Source organism: Pleurodeles waltl, chromosome 11 (genome assembly GCF_031143425.1).
Source record: "Pleurodeles waltl isolate 20211129_DDA chromosome 11, aPleWal1.hap1.20221129, whole genome shotgun sequence".
NCBI lineage: Eukaryota > Metazoa > Chordata > Amphibia > Caudata > Salamandridae > Pleurodeles > Pleurodeles waltl.
Genome location: NC_090450.1, coordinates 356,484,506 through 356,502,446, shown reverse-complemented (window position 1 = coordinate 356,502,446; position 17,941 = coordinate 356,484,506).

Below are 17,941 nucleotides of genomic sequence, written 5' to 3'. Positions count from 1 at the left end.
ACCTCTGTTTTCTGTGGAACAATGTGATTGTCCACGTTGTGTTTTAGGGCTTTTCCTGTCGCGGGCACAAGGCCTACCCACACAAGTGAGATATCATTTTTATCGGGAGACTTGAGGGAACGCTCGGTGGAAGGAAATTTGTGACTCCTCTCAGATTCCAGAACTCTCTGTCACCGAAATGTGCAGAAAACGTGTTGTCTTAGCCAAATGTTTAGGTTTGCAAAGGATTCTGGGTAACAGAACCTGGTGATAGCCCCACAAGTCACCCCATCTTGGATTCCCCTAGGTCTCTAGTTTTCAAAAATGCACAGGTTTGGTAGGTTTCCCTAGGTGCCAGCTGAGCAAGAGGCCAAAATCCACAGGTAGGCACTTTGCAAAAAACACCTCTGTTTTTTGTGGAAAAATGTGATTGTCCACGTTGTGTTTTGGGGCTTTTCCTGTCGCGGGCACAAGGCCTACCCACACAAGTGAGGTACCATTTTTATCGGGACACTTGGGGAACGCTGGGTGGAAGGAAATTTGTGGCTCCTCTCAGATTCCAGAACTCTCTGTCACCAAAATGTGTGGAAAAAGTGTTTTTTTTTAGCCAAATTTTGAGGTTTGCAAAGGATTCTGGGTAATAGAACCTGGTGTGGGCCCCACAAGTCACCCCATCTTGGATTCCCCTAGGTCTATAGTTTTCACAAATGCACAGGTTTGCTAGGTTTCCCTAGGTGCCGGCTGAGGAGGAGGCCAAAATCCACAGGTAGGCACTTTACAAAAAACACCTCTGTTTTCTTTGAGAAAATGTGATGTGTCCACTTTGTGTCATGGGGCATTTCCTGCCGCGGGCACAAGGCCTACCCACACAAGTGAGCTATCATTTTCATCGGGAGACTTGAGGGAACGCTGGGTGGCAGAAAATTTGTGGCTCCTCTCAGATTCGAGAACTTTCTGTCACCAAAATGTGAGGAAAAAGTGTTTTTTAGCAAAATTTTGAGGTTTGCAAAGTTTTCTGGGTAACAGAACCTGGTGAGAGCCCCACAAGTCACCCCATCTTGGATTCCCCTAGGTCTCTAGTTTTCACAAATGCTCAGGTTTGCTAGGTTTCCCTAGGTGCCGGCTGAGGAAGAGGCCAAAATCCACAGGTAGGCACTTTACAAAAAACACCTCTGTTTTCTTTGAGAAAGTGTGATGTGTCCACTTTGTGTCATGGGGCATTTTCTGCCGCGGGCACTAGGCCTATACGGGCACAAGGCCTACCCACACAAGTGAGCTATCATTTTTATCGGGAGACTTGAGGGAACGCTGCGTGGAAGAAATTTGTGGCTCCTCTCAGATTCCAGAACTTTCTGTCACCAAAATTTGAGGAAAAAGTGTTTTTTTAACAAAACTTTAAGGGTTTGCAAAGGATTCTGGGTAACAGAACCTGGTGAGAGCCCCGCAAGTCACCCCATCTTGGATTGCCCTAGTTCTGTAGTTTTAAAAAATGCACTTGTTTGGTAGGTTCCCGTATGTGCCGGCTGAGCAAGAGGCCAAAATCCACATGTAGGCACTTTGCAAAAAAACACCCCTGTTTTCTTTGAGAAAATGTGATGTGTCCACTTTGTGTTTTGGGGCATTTCCTGTCGCGGGCACTAGGCCTACCCACACAAGTTAGGTACCATTTTTATCAAGGCACTTGGGGGAACGCTGGGTGGAAGGAAATTTGTGGTTCCTCTCAGATTCCAGAACTCTCTGTCACCGAAATGTGAGGAAAAAGTGTTTTTTTAGCCAAATTTTGAGGTTTGCAAAGGATTCTGGGTAACAGAACCTGGTGTGAGCTTCACACGTCACCCCATCTTGGATTCCCCTAAGCCTCTAGTTTTAAAAAATGCACAGGTTTGGTAGGTTTCCCTAGGTTCCGGCTGAGCTAGAGGACAAAATCCAGAGGTAGGCACTTTGCAAAAAACACCTCTGTTTTCTTTGAGAAAATGTGATGTGTCCACTTTGTGTTTTGGGGCATTTCCTGTCAGGGGCACTAGGCCTACTCACACAAGTGAGGTACTATTTTTATCGGGACACTTGGGGGAACGCTGGGTGGAAGGAAATTTGTGGCTCCTCTCAGATTCCAGAACTCTGTCACCGAAATGTGCGGAAAAAGTGTTTTTTTATACAAATTTTGAGGTTTGCAAAGGATTCTGGTTAACAGAACCTGGTGAGAGCCCCACAAGTCACCCCATCTTGGATTCCCCTAGGTCTCTAGTTTTCACAAATGCACAGGTTTGCTAGGTTTCCCTAGGTGCCGGCTGAGGAGGAGGCCAAAATCCACAGGTAGGCACTTTACAAAAAACACCTCTGTTTTCTTTGAGAAAATGTGATGTGTCCACTTTGTGTCACGGGGCATTTCCTGCCGCGGGCACTAGGCCTATACGGGCACAAGGCCTAACCACACAAGTGAGCTATCATTTTTATCGGGAGACTTGAGGGAACGCTGGGTGGAGAACATTTGTGGCTCCTCGTGATTCCAGAACTTTCTGTCACCAAAATGTGAGGAAAAAGTGTTTTTTAGCAAAATTTTGAGGTTTGCAAAGTTTTCTGGGAAACAGAACCTGGTGAGAGCTTCACACGTCACCCCATCTTGGATTCCCCTAAGCCTCTAGTTTTCAAAAATGCACAGGTTTGGTAGGTTTCCCTAGGTTCCGGCTGAGCTAGAGGACAAAATCCAGAGGTAGGCACTTTGCAAAAAACACCTCTGTTTTCTTTGAGAAAATGTGATGTGTCCACTTTGTGTTTTGGGGCATTTCCTGTCAGGGGCACTAGGCCTACTCACACAAGTGAGGTACTATTTTTATCGGGACACTTGGGGGAACGCTGGGTGGAAGGAAATTTGTGGCTCCTCTCAGATTCCAGAACTCTGTCACCGAAATGTGCGGAAAAAGTGTTTTTTTATACAAATTTTGAGGTTTGCAAAGGATTCTGGTTAACAGAACCTGATGAGAGCCCCACAAGTCACCCCATCTTGGATTCCCCTAGGTCTCTAGTTTTCACAAATGCACAGGTTTGCTAGGTTTCCCTAGGTGCCGGCTGAGGAGGAGGCCAAAATCCACAGGTAGGCACTTTACAAAAAACACCTCTGTTTTCTTTGAGAAAATGTGATGTGTCCACTTTGTGTCACGGGGCATTTCCTGCCGCGGGCACTAGGCCTATACGGGCACAAGGCCTAACCACACAAGTGAGCTATCATTTTTATCGGGAGACTTGAGGGAACGCTGGGTGGAGAACATTTGTGGCTCCTCGTGATTCCAGAACTTTCTGTCACCAAAATGTGAGGAAAAAGTGTTTTTTAGCAAAATTTTGAGGTTTGCAAAGTTTTCTGGGAAACAGAACCTGGTGAGAGCCCCACAAGTCACCCCATCTTGGATTCCCCTAGGTCTCTAGTTTTCACAAATGCTCAGGTTTGCTAGGTTTCCCTAGGTGCCGGCTGAGGAAGAGGCCAAAATCCACAGGTAGGCACTTTACAAAAAACACCTCTGTTTTCTTTGAGAAAGTGTGATGTGTCCACTTTGTGTCATGGGGCATTTTCTGCCGCGGGCACTAGGCCTATACGGCACAAGGCCTACCCACACAAGTGAGCTATCATTTTTATCGGGAGACTTGAGGGAACGCTGCGTGGAAGAAAATTTGTGGCTCCTCTCAGATTCCAGAACTTTCTGTCACCAAAATGTGAGGAAAAAGTGTTTTTTTAGCAAAACTTTAAGGGTTTGCAAAGGATTCTGGGTAACAGAACCTGGTGAGAGCCCCGCAAGTCACCCCATCTTGGATTGCCCTAGGTCTCTAGTTTTAAAAAATGCACTGGTTTGGTAGGTTCCCGTAGGTGCCGGCTGAGCAAGACGCCAAAATCCAAATATAGGCACTTTGCAAAAAAAACACCCCTGTTTTCTTTGAGAAAATGTGATGTGTCCACTTTGTGTTTTGGGGCATTTCCTGTCGCGGGCACTAGGCCTACCCACACAAGTTAGGTGCCATTTTTATCGGTACTCTTGGGGGAACACTGGGTGGAAGGAAATTTGTGGTTCCTCTCAGATTCCAGAACTATCTGTCACCGAAATGTGAGGAAAAAGTGTTTTTTTAGCCAAATTTTGAGGTTTGCAAAGGATTCTGGGTAACAGAACCTGGTGTGAGCTTCACACGTCACCCCATCTTGGATTCCCCTAAGCCTCTAGTTTTCAAAAATGCACAGGTTTGGTAGGTTTCCCTAGGTTCCGGCTGAGCTAGAGGACAAAATCCAGAGGTAGGCACTTTGCAAAAAACACCTCAGTTTTCTTTGAGAAAATGTGATGTGTCCACTTTGTGTTTTGGGGCATTTCCTGTCAGGGGCACTAGGCCTACCCACACAAGTGAGGTACTATTTTTATCGGGACACTTGGGGGAACGCTGGGTGGAAGGAAATTTGTGGCTCCTCTCAGATTCCAGAACTCTGTCACCGAAATGTGCGGAAAAAGTGTTTTTTTAGACAAATTTTGAGGTTTGCAAAGGATTCTGGGTAACAGAACCTGGTGAGAGCCCCACAAGTCACCCTATCTTGGATTCCCCTAGATCTCTAGTTTTCCAAAATACACAGGTTTGCTAGGTTTCCCTTGGTGCCGGCTAAACTAGAGGCCAAAATCCACAGGTAGGCACTTTGCAAAAAACACCTCTGTTTTCTGTGGAAAAATGTGATGTGTCCACGTTTTATTTTGGGGCTTTTCCTGTCGCGGGCACAGGCCTACCCACACAAGTGAGGTATCATTTTTATCGGGAGACTTGAGGGAAAGCTGGGTGGAAAGAAATTTGTGGCTCCTCTCAGATTCCAGAACTCTCTGTCAGCGAAATGTGCGGAAAATGTGTTTTGTTAGCCACATTTTGAGGTTTGCCAAGGATGCTGGGTAACAGAACCTGGTGAGAGCCCCACAAGTCACCCCATCTTGGATTCCCCTAGGTCTCTAGTTTTAAAAAATGCACAGGTTTGGTAGGTTTCCATAGGTGCCGGCTGAGCAAGAGGCCAAAATCCAAAGGTAGGCACTTTGCAAAAAACACTTCTGTTTTCTTTGAGAAAATGTGATAAGTCCACTTTGTGTCGTGGGGCATTTCCTGTCGCAGGTACTAGGCCTACCCACACAAGTGAGGTACCATTTTTATCGGGACACTTGGGGGAACGCTGGGTGGAAGGATATTTATGGCTCCTCTCAGATTCCAGAACTCTCTGTCACCAAAATGTGTGGAAAAAGTGTTTTTTTTAGCCAAATTTTGAGGTTTGCAAAGGATTCTGGGTAACAGAACCTGGTGATAGCCCCACAAGTCACCCCATCTTGGATTCCCCTAGGTCTCTAGTTTTAAAAAATACACTGGTTTGGTAGGTTTCCCTAGGTGCCGGCTGAGCAAGAGGCCAAAATCCACAGGTAGGCACTTTGCAAAAAACACCTCTGTTTTCTGTGGAAAAATGTGATTGTCCACATTGTGTTTTAGGGCTTTTCCTGTCGCGGGCACAAGGCCTACCCACACAAGTGAGATATCATTTTTATCGGGAGACTTGAGGGAACGCTGGGTGGAAGGAAATTTGTGGCTCCTCTCAGATTCCAGAACTTTCTGTCACCGAAATGTGCAGAAAACGTGTTGTCTTAGCCAACTTTTTAGGTTTGCAAAGGATTCTGGGTAACAGAACCTGGTGATAGCCCCACAAGTCACCCCATCTTGGATTCCCCCAGGTCTCTAGTTTACAAAAATACACTGGTTTGCTAGGTTTCCCTAGGTGCCGGCTGAGGAAGAGGCCAAAATCCACAGGTAGGCACTTTACAAAAAACACCTCTGTTTTCTTGGACAAAGTGTGATGTGTCCACTTTGTGTCATGGGGCATTTTCTGCCGCGGGCACTAGGCCTATACGGGCACAAGGCCTACCCACACAAGTGAGCTATCATTTTTATCGGGAGACTTGAGGGAACGCTGCGTGGAAGAAAATTTGTGGCTCCTCTCAGATTCCAGAACTTTCTGTCACCAAAATGTGAGGAAAAAGTGTTTTTTTAGCAAAACTTTAAGGGTTTGCAAAGGATTCTGGGTAACAGAACCTGGTGAGAGCCCCGCAAGTCACCCCATCTTGGATTGCCCTAGGTCTCTAGTTTTAAAAAATGCACTGGTTTGGTAGGTTCCCGTAGGTGCCGGCTGAGCAAGAGGCCAAAATCCACATGTAGGCACTTTGCAAAAAAACACCCCTGTTTTCTTTGAGAAAATGTGATGTGTCCACTTTGTGTTTTGGGGAATTTCCTGTTGCGGGCACTAGGCCTACCCACACAAGTTAGGTACCATTTTTATCGGGACTCTTGGGGGAACACTGGGTGGAAGGAAATTTGTGGTTCCTCTTAGATTCCAGAACTCTCTGTCACCGAAATGTGAGGAAAAAGTGTTTTTTTAGCCAAATTTTGAGGTTTGCAAAGGATTCTGGGTAACAGAACCTGGTGTGAGCTTCACACGTCACCCCATCTGGGATTCCCCTAAGCCTCTAGTTTTCTAAAATGCACAGGTTTGGTAGGTTTCCCTAGGTTCCGGCTGAGCTAGAGGACAAAATCCAGAGGTAGGCACTTTGCAAAAAACACCTCTGTTTTCTTTGAGAAAATGTGATGTGTCCACTTTGTGTTTTGGGGCATTTCCTGTCAGGGGCACTAGGCCTACCCACACAAGTGAGGTACTATTTTTATCGGGACACTTGGGGGAATGCTGGGTGGAAGGAAATTTGTGGCTCCTCTCAGATTCCAGAACTCTGTCACCGAAATGTGCGGAAAAAGTGTTTTTTTAGACAAATTTTGAGGTTTGCAAAGGATTCTGGGTAACAGAACCTGGTGAGAGCCCCACAAGTCACCCTATCTTGGATTCCCCTAGATCTCTAGTTTTCCAAAATGCACAGGTTTGCTAGGTTTCCCTTGGTGCCGGCTGAACTAGAGGCCAAAATCCACAGGTAGGCACTTTGCAAAAAACACCTCTGTTTTCTGTGGAAAAATGTGATGTGTCCACGTTGTATTTTGGGGCTTTTCCTGTCGCGGGCACAGGCCTACCCACACAAGTGAGGTATCATTTTTATAGGGAGACTTGAGGGAAAGCTGGGTGGAAGGAAATTTGTGGCTCCTCTCAGATTCCAGAACTCTCTGTCAGCGAAATGTGCGGAAAAAGTGTTTTGTTAGCCACATTTTGAGGTTTGCCAAGGATGCTGGGTAACAGAACCTGGTGAGAGCCCCACAAGTCACCCCATCTTGGATTCCCCTAGGTCTCTAGTTTTAAAAAATGCACGGGTTTGGTAGGTTTCCATAGGTGCCGGCTGAGCAAGAGGCCAAAATCCAAAGGTAGGCACTTTGCAAAAAACAGTTCTGTTTTCTTTGAGAAAATGTGATATGTCCACTTTGTGTCGTGGGGCCTTTCCTGTCGCAGGTACTAGGCCTACCCACACAAGTGAGGTACCATTTTTATCGGGACACTTGGGGGAACGCTGGGTGGAAGGATATTTATGGCTCCTCTCAGATTCCAGAACTCTCTGTCACCAAAATGTGTGGAAAAAGTGTTTTTTTTAGCCAAATTTTGAGGTTTGCAAAGGATTCTGGGTAACAGAACCTGGTGATAGCCCCACAAGTCACCCCATCTTGGATTCCCCTAGGTCTCTAGTTTTTAAAAATACACTGGTTTGGTAGGTTTCCCTAGGTGCCGGCTGAGCAAGAGGCCAAAATCCACAGGTAGGCACTTTGCAAAAAACACCTCTGTTTTCTGTGGAAAAATGTGATTGTCCACGTTGTGTTTTAGGGCTTTTCCTGTCGCGGGCACAAGGCCTACCCACACAAGTGAGATATCATTTTTATCGGGAGACTTGAGGGAACGCTGGGTGGAAGAAAATTTATGGCTCCTCTCAGATTCCAGAACTCTCTGTCACCGAAATGTGCAGAAAATGTGTTGTCTTTGCCAACTTTTTAGGTTTGCAAAGGATTCAGGGTAACAGAACCTGGTGATAGCCCCACAAGTCACCCCATCTTGGATTCCCCTAGGTCTCTAGTTTTCAAAAATACACTGGTTTGGTAGGTTTCCCTAGGTGCCGGCTGAGCAAGAGGCCAAAATCCACAGGTAGGCACTTTGCAAAAAACACCTCTGTTTTCCGTGGAAAAATGTGATTGTCCACGTTGTGTTTTAGGGCTTTTCCTGTCGCGGGCACAAGGCCTACCCACACAATTGAGATATCATTTTTATCGGGAGACTTGAGGGAACGCTGGGTGGAAGGAAATTTGTGGCTCCTCTCAGATTCCAGAACTTTCTGTCACCGAAATGTGCAGAAAACGTGTTGTCTTAGCCAACTTTTTAGGTTTGCAAAGGATTCTGGGTAACAGAACCTGGTGATAGCCCCACAAGTCACCCCATCTTGGATTCCCCTAGGTCTCTAGTTTTCAAAAATACACTGGTTTGCTAGGTTTCCCTAGGTGCCGGCTGAGGAAGAGGCCAAAATCCACAGGTAGGCACTTTACAAAAAACACCTCTGTTTTCTTGGACAAAGTGTGATGTGTCCACTTTGTGTCATGGGGCATTTTCTGCCGCGGGCACTAAGCCTATACAGGCACAAGGCCTACCCACACAAGTGAGCTATAATTTTTATCGGGAGACTTGAGGGAACGCTGCGTGGAAGAAAATTTGTGGCTCCTCTCAGATTCCAGAACTTTCTGTCACCAAAATGTGAGGAAAAAGTGTTTTTTTAGCAAAACTTTAAGCTTTTGCAAAGGATTCTGGGTAACAGAACCTGGTGAGAGCCCCGCAAGTCACCCCATCTTGGATTGCCCTAGGTCTCTAGTTTTAAAAAATGCACTGGTTTGGTAGGTTCCCGTAGGTGCCGGCTGAGCAAGAGGCCAAAATCCACATGTAGGCACTTTGCAAAAAAACACCCCTGTTTTCTTTGAGAAAATGTGATGTGTCCACTTTGTGTTTTGGGGCATTTCCTGTCGCGGGCACTAGGCCTACCCACACAAGTTAGGTGCCATTTTTATCGGGACTCTTGGGGGAACACTGGGTGGAAGGAAATTTGTGGTTCCTCTCAGATTCCAGAACTCTCTGTCACCGAAATGTGAGGAAAAAGTGTTTTTTTAGCCAAATTTTGAGGTTTGCAAAGGATTCTGGGTAACAGAACCTGGTGTGAGCTCCACACGTCACCCCATCTTGGATTCCCCTAAGCCTCTAGTTTTCAAAAATGCACAGGTTTGGTAGGTTTCCCTAGGTTCCGGCTGAGCTAGAGGACAAAATCCAGAGGTAGGCACTTTGCAAAAAACACCTCTGTTTTCTTTGAGAAAATGTGATGCGTCCACTTTGTGTTTTGGGGCATTTCCTGTCAGGGGCACTAGGCCTACCCACAAAAGTGAGGTACTATTTTTATCGGGACACTTGGGGGAACGCTGGGTGGAAGGAAATTTGTGGCTCCTCTCAGATTCCAGAACTCTGTCACCGAAATGTGCGGAAAAAGTATTTTTTTAGACAAATTTTGAGGATTGCAAAGGATTCTGGGTAACAGAACCTGGTGAGAGCCCCACAAGTCACCCTATCTTGGATTCCCCTAGATCTCTAGTTTTCCAAAATGCACAGGTTTGCTAGGTTTCCCTTGGTGCCGGCTGAACTAGAGGCCAAAATCCACAGGTAGGCACTTTGCAAAAAACACCTCTGTTTTCTGTGGAAAAATGTGATGTGTCCACGTTGTGTTTTGGGGCTTTTCCTGTCGCGGGCACAGGCCTACCCACACAAGTGAGGTATCATTTTTATCGGGAGACTTGAAGGAAAGCTGGGTGGAAGGAAATTTGCGGCTCCTCTCAGATTCCAGAACTCTCTGTCAGCGAAATGTGCGGAAAAAGTGTTTTGTTAGCCAAATTTTGAGGTTTGCCAAGGATGCTGGGTAACAGAACCTGGTGAGAGCCCCACAAGTCACCCCATCTTGGATTCCCCTAGGTCTCTAGTTTTCAAAAATGCACAGGTTTGGTAGGTTTCCATAGGTGCCGGCTGAGCATGAGGCCAAAATCCAAAGGTAGGCACTTTGCAAAACACACTTCTGTTTTCTTTGAGAAAATGTGATATGTCCACTTTGTGTCGTGGGGCATTTCCTGTCGCAGGTACTAGGCCTACCCACACAAGTGAGGTACCATTTTTATCGGGACACTTGGGGGAACGCTGTGTGGAAGGATATTTATGGCTCCTCTCAGATTCCAGAACTCTCTGTCACCAAAATGTGTGGAAAAAGTGTTTTTTTTAGCCAAATTTTGAGGTTTGCAAAGGATTCTGGGTAACAGAACCTGGTGATAGCCCCACAAGTCACCCCATCTTGGATTCCCATAGGTCTCTAGTTTTCAAAAATACACTGGTTTGGTAGGTTTCCCTAGGTGCCGGCTGAGCAAGAGGCCAAAATCCACAGGTAGGCACTTTGCAAAAAACACCTCTGTTTTCTGTGGAAAAATGTGATTGTCCACGTTGTGTTTTAGGGCTTTTCCTGTTGCGGGCACAAGGCCTACCCACACAAGTGAGATATCATTTTTATCGGGAGACTTGAGGGAACGCTGGGTGGAAGGAAATTTGTGGCTCCTCTCAGTTTCCAGAACTCTCTGTCACCGAAATGTGCAGAAAACGTGTTGTCTTAGCCAACTTTTTAGGTTTGCAAAGGATTCTGGGTAACAGAACCTGGTGAGAGCCCCACAAGTCACCCCTCCTTGGATTCCCCTAGGTCTCTAGTTTTCAAAAATTCACAGGTTTGCTAGGTTTCCCTAGGTGCCAGCTGAGCAAGAAGCCAAAATCCACAGGTAGGCCCTTTTCAAAAAACACCTGTTTTCTTTGAGAAAATGTGATGTGTCCACTTTGTGTCATGGGGCATTTCCTGTCGCGGGCACTAGGCCTACCTACACAAGTGAGGTACCATTTTTATCGGGACACTTGGGTGAACGCTGGGTGGAAGGAAATGTATGGCTCCTCTCAGATTCCAGAACTCTCTGTCACCAAAATGTGCTGAAAAAGTGTTTATTTAGCCAAATGTTGAGGTTTGCAAAGGATTCTGGGTAACAGAACCTGGTGATAGCCCCACAAGTCACACCATCTTTGATTCCCCTAGGTCTCTAGTTTTCAAAAATACACTGGTTTGGTAGGTTTCCCTAGGTGCCGGCTGAGCAAGAGGCCAAAATCCACATGTAAGCACTTTGCAAAAAACACCTCTGTTTTCAGTGGAAAAATGTGATTGTCCACGTTGTGTTTTGGGGCTTTTCCTGTCGCGGGCACAAGGCCTACCCACACAAGTGAGATATCATTTTTATCGGGAGACTTGAGGGAACGCTGGGTGGAAGGAAGTTTGTGGCTCCTCTCAGATTCCAGAACTCTCTGTCACCGAAATGTGCAGAAAATGTGTTGTCTTAGCCAAATTTTGAGGTTTGCAAAGGATTCTGGGTAACAGAACCTGGTGTGCGCTTCACAAGTCACCCCATCTTGGATTCCCCTAAGTCTCTAGTTTTCAAAAATGCACAGGTTTGCTAGGTTTCCCTAGGTGCCGGCTGAGCAAGAGGCCAAAATCCACAGGTAGGCACTTTGCAAAAAGCACCTCTGTTTTCTTTGAGAAAGTGTGATGTGTCCACTTTGTGTCATGAGGCATTTCCTGTCGCGGGCACTAGGCCTACCCACACAAGTGAGGTACCATTTTTATCGGGACGCTTGGGGGAACGCTGGGTGGAAGGAAATTTGTGGCTCCTCTCAGATTCCAGAACTCTCTGTCACCAAAATGTGCTGAAAAAGTGTTTTTTTAGCCAAATTTTGAGGTTTGCAAAGGATTCTGGGTAACAGAACCTGGTGAGAGCCCCACAATTCACCCCATCTTGGATTCCCCTAGGTCTCTAGTTTTCAAAAATGCACAGGTTTGGTAGGTTTCCCTAGGTGCCGGCTGAGTAAGAGGCCAAAATCCACAGGTAGGCACTTTGCAAAAAACACCTCAGTTTTTTGTGGAAAAATGTGATTGTCCACGTTGTGTTTTGGGGCTTTTCCTGTCACGGGCACAAGGCCTACCCACACAAGTGAGGTATCATTTTTATCAGGAGACTTGAGGGAACGCTTGGTGGAAGGAAATTTGTGGCTCCTCTCAGATTCCAGAACTCTCTGTCACCGAAATGTACAGAAAACGTGTTGTCTTAGCCAAATGTTTAGGTTTGCAAAGAATTCTGGGTAACAGAACCTGGTGAGAGCCCCACAAGTCACCCCATCTTGGATTCCCCTAGGTCTCTAGTTTTCAAAAATACACTGGTTTGGTAGGTTTCCCTAGGTGCCGGTAGAGCAAGAGGCCAAAATCCACAGGTAGGCACTTTGCAAAAAACACCTCTGTTTTCTGTGGAAAAATGTGATTGTCCACGTTGTGTTTTAGGGCTTTTCCTGTCGCGGGCACAAGGCCTACCCACACAAGTGAGATATCATTTTTATCGGAAGACTTGAGGGAACGCTGGGTGGAAGCAAATTTGTGACTCCTCTCAGATTCCAGAACTCTCTGTCACCGAAATGTGCAGAAAACGTGTTGTCTTAGCCAAATGTTTTGGTTTGCAAAGGATTCTGGGTAACAGAACCTGGTGAGAGCCCCACAAGTCACCCCATCTTGGATTCCCCTAGGTCTCTAGTTTTCAAAAATGCACAGGTTTGGTAGGTTTCCCTAGGTGCCAGCTGAGCAAGAGGCCAAAATCCACAGGTAGGCACTTTGCAAAAAACACCTCTGTTTTTTGTGGAAAAATGTGATTGTCCACGTTGTGTTTTGGGGCTTTTCCTTTCGCGGGCACAAGGCCTAACCACACAAGTGAGGTACCATTTTTATCGGGACACTTGGGAAACGCTGGGTGGAAGGAAATTTGTGGCTCCTCTCAGATTCCAGAACTCTCTGTCACCAAAATGTATGGAAAAAGTATTTTGTTTAGCAAAATTTTGAGGTTTGCAAAGGATTCTGGGTAACAGAACCTGGTGAGAGCCCCACAAGTCACCCCATCTTGGATTCCCCTAGGTCTCTAGTTTTCACAAATGCTCAGGTTTGCTAGGTTTCCCTAGGTGCCGGCTGAGGAAGAGGCCAAAATCCACAGGTAGGCACTTTACAAAAAACACCTCTGTTTTCTTTGAGAAAGTGTGATGTGTCCACTTTGTGTCATGGGGCATTTTCTGCCGCGGGCACTAAGCCTATACTGGCACAAGGCCTACCCACACAAGTGAGCTATCATTTTTATCGGGAGACTTGAGAGAACGCTGCGTGGAAGAAAATTTGTGGCTCCTCTCAGATTCCAGAACTTTCTGTCCCCAAAATGTGAGGAAAAAGTGTTTTTTTAGCAAAACTTTAAGGGTTTGCAATGGATTCTGGGTAACAGAACCTGGTGAGAGCCCCGCAAGTCACCCCATCTTGAATTGCCCTAGGTCTCTAGTTTTAAAAAATGCACTGGTTTGGTAGGTTCCCGTAGGTGCCGGCTGAGCAAGAGGCCAAAATCCACAGGTAGGCACTTTGCAAAAAAACACCCTTCTTTTCTTTAAGAAAATGTGATGTGTCCACTTTGTGTTTTTGGGCATTTCCTGTCGCAGGCACTAGGCCTACCCACACAAGTTAGGTACCATTTTTATCGGGACTCTTGGGGGAACGCTGGGTGGAAGGAAATTTGTGGCTCCTCTCAGATTCCAGAACTCTCTGTCACCAAAATGTGCCGAAAAAGTGTTTTTTTAGCCAAATTTTGAGGTTTGCAAAGGATTCTGGGTAACAGAACCTGGTGAGAGCCCCACAAGTCACCCCATCTTGGATTCCCCTAGGTCTCCAGTTTTAAAAAATGCACAGGTTTGGTAGGTTTCCCTAGGTGCCGGCTGAGTAAGAGGCCAAAATCCACAGGTAGGCACTTTGCAAAAAACACCTCTGTTTTCTGTGGAAAAATGTGATTGTCCACGTTGTGTTTTAGGGCTTTTCCTGTCGCGGGCACAAGGCCTACCCACACAAGTGAGATATCATTTTTATCGGGAGACTTGAGGGAACGCTGGGTGGAAGCAAATTTGTGACTCCTCTCAGATTCCAGAACTCTCTGTCACCGAAATGTGCAGAAAACGTGTTGTCTTAGCCAAATGTTTTGGTTTCCAAAGGATTCTGGGTAACAGAACCTGGTGAGAGCCCCACAAGTCACCCCATCTTGGATTCCCCTAGGTCTCTAGTTTTAAAAAATGAACAGGTTTGGTAGGTTTCCCTAGGTGCCAGCTGAGCAAGAGGCCAAAATCCACAGGTAGGCACTTTGCAAAAAACACCTCTGTTTTTTGTGGAAAAATGTGATTGTCCACGTTGTGTTTTGGGGCTTTTCCTTTCGCGGGCACAAGGCCTAACCACACAAGTGAGGTACCATTTTTATCGGGACACTTGGGGAACGCTGGGTGGAAGGAAATTTGTGGCTCCTCTCAGATTCCAGAACTCTCTGTCACCAAAATGTATGGAAAAAGTGTTTTGTTTAGCAAAATTTTGAGGTTTGCAAAGGATTCTGGGTAACAGAACCTGGTGAGAGCCCCACAAGTCACCCCATCTTGGATTCCCCTAGGTCTCTAGTTTTCACAAATGCTCAGGTTTGCTAGGTTTCCCTAGGTGCCGGCTGAGGAAGAGGCCAAAATCCACAGGTAGGCACTTTACAAAAAACACCTCTGTTTTCTTTGAGAAAGTGTGATGTGTCCACTTTGTGTCATGGGGCATTTTCTGCTGCTGGCACTAAGCCTATACTGGCACAAGGCCTACCCACACAAGTGAGCTATCATTTTTATCGGGAGACTTGAGAGAACGCTGCGTGGAAGAAAATTTGTAGCTCCTCTCAGATTCCAGAACTTTCTGTCACCAAAATGTGAGGAAAAAGTGTTTTTTTAGCAAAACTTTAAGGGTTTGCAATGGATTCTGGGTAACAGAACCTGGTGAGAGCCCCGCAAGTCACCCCATCTTGAATTGCCCTAGGTCTCTAGTTTTAAAAAATGCACTGGTTTGGTAGGTTCCCGTAGGTGCCGGCTGAGCAAGAGGCCAAAATCCACAGGTAGGCACTTTGCAAAAAAACACCCTTCTTTTCTTTAAGAAAATGTGATGTGTCCACTTTGTGTTTTGGGGCATTTCCTGTCGCAGGCACTAGGCCTACCCACACAAGTTAGGTACCATTTTTATCGGGACTCTTGGGGGAACGCTGGGTGGAAGGAAATTTGTGGCTCCTCTCAGATTCCAGAACTCTCTGTCACCAAAATGTGCTGAAAAAGTGTTTTTTTAGCCAAATTTTGAGGTTTGCAAAGGATTCTGGGTAACAGAACCTGGTGAGAGCCCCACAATTCACCCCATCTTGGATTCCCCTAGGTCTCTAGTTTTCAAAAATGCACAGGTTTGGTAGGTTTCCCTAGGTGCCGGCTGAGTAAGAGGCCAAAATCCACAGGTAGGCACTTTGCAAAAAACACCTCAGTTTTTTGTGGAAAAATGTGATTGTCCACGTTGTGTTTTGGGGCTTTTCCTGTCACGGGCACAAGGCCTACCCACACAAGTGAGGTATCATTTTTATCAGGAGACTTGAGGGAACGCTTGGTGGAAGGAAATTTGTGGCTCCTCTCAGATTCCAGAACTCTCTGTCACCGAAATGTGCAGAAAACGTGTTGTCTTAGCCAAATGTTTAGGTTTGCAAAGAATTCTGGGTAACAGAACCTGGTGAGAGCCCCACAAGTCACCCCATCTTGATTTCCCCTAGGTCTCTAGTTTTCAAAAATACACTGGTTTGGTAGGTTTCCCTAGGTGCCGGTAGAGCAAGAGGCCAAAATCCACAGGTAGGCACTTTGCAAAAAGCACCTCTGTTTTCTGTGGAAAAATGTGATTGTCCACGTTGTGTTTTAGGGCTTTTCCTGTTGCGGGCACAAGGCCTACCCACACAAGTGAGATATCATTTTTATCGGAAGACTTGAGGGAACGCTGGGTGGAAGCAAATTTGTGACTCCTCTCAGATTCCAGAACTCTCTGTCACCGAAATGTGCAGAAAACGTGTTGTCTTAGCCAAATGTTTTGGTTTGCAAAGGATTCTGGGTAACAGAACCTGGTGAGAGCCCCACAAGTCACCCCATCTTGGATTCCCCTAGGTCTCTAGTTTTCAAAAATGCACAGGTTTGGTAGGTTTCCCTAGGTGCCAGCTGAGCAAGAGGCCAAAATCCACAGGTAGGCACTTTGCAAAAAACACCTCTGTTTTTGTGGAAAAATGTGATTGTCCACGTTGTGTTTTGGGGCTTTTCCTTTCGCGGGCACAAGGCCTAACCACACAAGTGAGGTACCATTTTTATCGGGACACTTGGGGAACGCTGGGTGGAAGGAAATTTGTGGCTCCTCTCAGATTCCAGAACTCTCTGTCACCAAAATGTATGGAAAAAGTGTTTTGTTTAGCAAAATTTTGAGGTTTGCAAAGGATTCTGGGTAACAGAACCTGGTGAGAGCCCCACAAGTCACCCCATCTTGGATTCCCCTAGGTCTCTAGTTTTCACAAATGCTCAGGTTTGCTAGGTTTCCCTAGGTGCCGGCTGAGGAAGAGGCCAAAATCCACAGGTAGGCACTTTACAAAAAACACCTCTGTTTTCTTTGAGAAAGTGTGATGTGTCCACTTTGTGTCATGGGGCATTTTCTGCTGCTGGCACTAAGCCTATACTGGCACAAGGCCTACCCACACAAGTGAGCTATCATTTTTATCGGGAGACTTGAGAGAACGCTGCGTGGAAGAAAATTTGTAGCTCCTCTCAGATTCCAGAACTTTCTGTCACCAAAATGTGAGGAAAAAGTGTTTTTTTAGCAAAACTTTAAGGGTTTGCAATGGATTCTGGGTAACAGAACCTGGTGAGAGCCCCGCAAGTCACCCCATCTTGAATTGCCCTAGGTCTCTAGTTTTAAAAAATGCACTGGTTTGGTAGGTTCCCGTAGGTGCCGGCTGAGCAAGAGGCCAAAATCCACAGGTAGGCACTTTGCAAAAAAACACCCTTCTTTTCTTTAAGAAAATGTGATGTGTCCACTTTGTGTTTTGGGGCATTTCCTGTCGCAGGCACTAGGCCTACCCACACAAGTTAGGTACCATTTTTATCGGGACTCTTGGGGGAACGCTGGGTGGAAGGAAATTTGTGGCTCCTCTCAGATTCCAGAACTCTCTGTCACCAAAATGTGCTGAAAAAGTGTTTTTTTAGCCAAATTTTGAGGTTTGCAAAGGATTCTGGGTAACAGAACCTGGTGAGAGCCCCACAATTCACCCCATCTTGGATTCCCCTAGGTCTCTAGTTTTCAAAAATGCACAGGTTTGGTAGGTTTCCCTAGGTGCCGGCTGAGTAAGAGGCCAAAATCCACAGGTAGGCACTTTGCAAAAAACACCTCAGTTTTTTGTGGAAAAATGTGATTGTCCACGTTGTGTTTTGGGGCTTTTCCTGTCACGGGCACAAGGCCTACCCACACAAGTGAGGTATCATTTTTATCAGGAGACTTGAGGGAACGCTTGGTGGAAGGAAATTTGTGGCTCCTCTCAGATTCCAGAACTCTCTGTCACCGAAATGTGCAGAAAACGTGTTGTCTTAGCCAAATGTTTAGGTTTGCAAAGAATTCTGGGTAACAGAACCTGGTGAGAGCCCCACAAGTCACCCCATCTTGGATTCCCCTAGGTCTCTAGTTTTCAAAAATACACTGGTTTGGTAGGTTTCCCTAGGTGCCGGTAGAGCAAGAGGCCAAAATCCACAGGTAGGCACTTTGCAAAAAGCACCTCTGTTTTCTGTGGAAAAATGTGATTGTCCACGTTGTGTTTTAGGGCTTTTCCTGTTGCGGGCACAAGGCCTACCCACACAAGTGAGATATAATTTTTATCGGAAGACTTGAGGGAACGCTGGGTGGAAGCAAATTTGTGACTCCTCTCAGATTCCAGAACTCTCTGTCACCGAAATGTGCAGAAAACG